A 3,180-nucleotide genomic window follows, 5' to 3' on the forward strand; every position below is an offset into this window, starting at 1 on the left:
TTTGGGGTGAGCTTGTGTCCCTAACCCTCTTGGCATGTGCTCTTAGTTGAGAGCTTTGTTCAATAACTACATCCTTTTGGGAGGATGCAACTAGAAATGAGCTTTTATCATTTTTAAGCACTGGAGTTTGTTGGGAAACTGCAGTGTGGCTAGGCTGGGAACCACTCAACTCTCCATCCTTATCCTTAGGGTTTCTTTTATGTTCACCCCTTCCCTCACCTGTCTTACTCACCTGCACACTCCCCTCTTTGGTTTTGGTGGATTTTGCAACTGGCATCTTTTGAGAGATACCAGAGGGGGCTTTCTTTGATTTGGGTTTTGAAATTTTTGCAGGTTTGGTAGCTTGGGTAGGCAACTGTTGGGTCATTGACACAGTTGCCAAAGCTACACTGGAACTCAAAGAAATTAGTAAGGTTGGAGTAGTAGTAGGGATAGATGAACTTACCTCACTTACCTGAGGTGCTTTCATTACAGGGAAATAGAATAGTGGCACCTCCTTGTGATGATTGGCCCTGTTCAAATCTGCAATGAGGCTTCTCTCTTGAACCCAACAATCTAATTTGTTGTTAGGGTTCTCAAGCACAATACCCTCAGAGAGATGGTTAGCTAACATCATAAGAAATCTAGCATAATACACATTCTTACCTCTCTTATTTAACTCTCCTAGTTTGAAACCCAACTCAAAGAAAACAAGGTCACTGAAATTATAGAACTTATCTGTAACTAGCATGTAGAGCATATTAAGCATGGAGATATTGACTGAATCAAAATTACTGACTTTACCTGAAAAGACCTTTGTCACTACATCACACATAAAACTCCATTCTTTCCTAAGGCCCAGTCTCCTAATATCACTTAACTTAGAAGTAGAAAGGGCATAGTTCATGGAATTAAGCATATTGATTATGTCAGTGTCAGTGTGTGGTGAGGTCAAAGTGTTATCAGGAATCTTGAAACATGCTTTTATAACATCATTATTGATACAGAATTCCTTACCTTTAATGGTTAAAGTGATGGTCTTATCTGTTGAGTTGTATGTAGCAGTGGTACACATCTCTTCAACAACTTCACAAAAGATTGTGGGAGATTCCAGCATGACATAGCTAAGCTTGCAATTCTTCACAAAGTCCATCATCTTGTGATAGTCACCAGATTGCTGAATACCCTTGTTTACTAGTGCAGTGAAATTATTCTTCTCATAAATAAACCTAGTTTGAGACATAATCTTGACAACGGGCGCCATTGTTAGAGAATGAGAGCTTGAAAAGAAAGAGTAAGTGCTTTGAAAGAGAAAGAAATTTGAGCAGTTGATTTGAGAATGATAAAAGAAAAACAATTGAAATGAAATAAGCTTTTATACTATCTCAAAAATAACTGCTAAAAAAAATAATAAAGTAAAATAAAGTAACCAATTAAAATTGCCTAAAATAGCCTTTTAAAAATAAACTGTAAAAATTCCACCCATTATCCGTCGTGTTATGCTTACAAACTGTAAGTATACTCGATGGATAATGTTCAAGGAATTAACGGCTGAGATTAAGACAATTTGACGGATGAGGATAGACTGTTATCCATCGAGTCATAAAATATTCCATAAAAATAATTGATTTTTATTAGCAAATATTATACCGACGGATGATCAAACTCGATAGATAAGGATCAGCCGTCGAGATGTAAATTTTGACTTAGCCAAAATTTCATCCAAGACTGAAAAATCAATTAAATTTCTGGCTACATTACAACTTGCAAATTATCTCATATAGATTTAAGAATAATTAAGCATACCTAACTCACTTACCAACCTTGAAAAGGTGGATTCATCCAGTGGTTTGGTAAAGATATCTGCAAGCTGCTTCTCACTTGGAACAAAATGTAGTTCCACAGTACCATTCATTACATGTTCCCTTATGAAGTGGTACTTGATATCTATGTGCTTTGTCCTTGAATGTTGTACTGAATTTTCAGTGATGGAAATTGCACTTGTGTTATCACAAAAAATAGGAATCCTCTCAACTTGCAAACCATAGTCTAGCAATTGATTTTTCATCCATAAAATCTGTGCACAGCAACTGCCAACAGCAATATATTCAGCTTCAGCTGTAGAAGTAGAAACTGAATTTTGCTTTTTACTGAACCAGGACACAAGCTTGTTTCCTAGAAATTAAAAGGTTCCTGTTGTACTTTTTCTATCAATTCTACAATCTGCATAATCTGCATCTGAATAACCAGTTAAATCAAAACCAGAATCTCTAGGGTACCAAATGCCAAGTTTTGGTGTTCCCTTGAGATATCTGAAAATTCTCTTAATAGCTATTAAGTGAGATTCTCTAGGATCAGCCTGAAATCTAGCACAGAAACATGTAGCAAACATTATATCTGGCCTACTAGCTGTTAAGTACAGAAGTGAGCCAACCATGCCCCTATAACTTGAAATATCCACAGACTTTTCAATAGTGTTTAATTCAAGCTTAGTTGCAGTAGCCTTGGGAGTTTTTGCAGATGTGAAATCCATTAGATCAAACTTCTTTAAAAGATCAAAAATATATTTAGTTTGACTAATGAATATTCCATCACTAACTTGCTTAACTTGCAAACCAAGAAAGTAAGTTAGTTCTCCCATCATGCTCATTTCATACTTACTTTGCATCAATTTGGCAAACTTTTTGCAAAGTTTTTCATCTGTAGAGCCAAAAATAATATCATCTACATAAATTTGAACAAGTATACTAGAGCCATTAACATTTCTAAAGAATAAAGTTTTATCTACAATACCTCTTGTGAAATGATTTTCCAAAAGGAACTTTGATAAAGTGTCATACCAGGCTCTAGGTGCTTGCTTCAATCCATAAAGTGCTTTCAAAAGATAATAGACATGTTCTGGAAAATTTGGATCTTCAAAACCAGGAGGTTGACTAATATAGACTTCCTCTTCCAAATCTCCATTTAAAAAGGCACTTTTGACATCCATTTGATAGACCTTGAAATTGGCAAGGGCTGCATAGGCTAAGAAGATTCTGTTGGCTTCAAGTCTTGCAACAGGAGCAAATGTTTCATCAAAATCTATTCCTTCTTGTTGAAAACAACCCTTAGAAACCAATCTAGCTTTGTTCCTGACTACTATGCCATTTTCATCCATCTTGTTTCTGAATACCCATTTGGTGTCTATTGGATTCTTTCCTT

Source organism: Apium graveolens, chromosome 11, assembly GCF_009905375.1.
Source record: "Apium graveolens cultivar Ventura chromosome 11, ASM990537v1, whole genome shotgun sequence".
Taxonomy (NCBI): Eukaryota; Viridiplantae; Streptophyta; class Magnoliopsida; order Apiales; family Apiaceae; genus Apium; species Apium graveolens.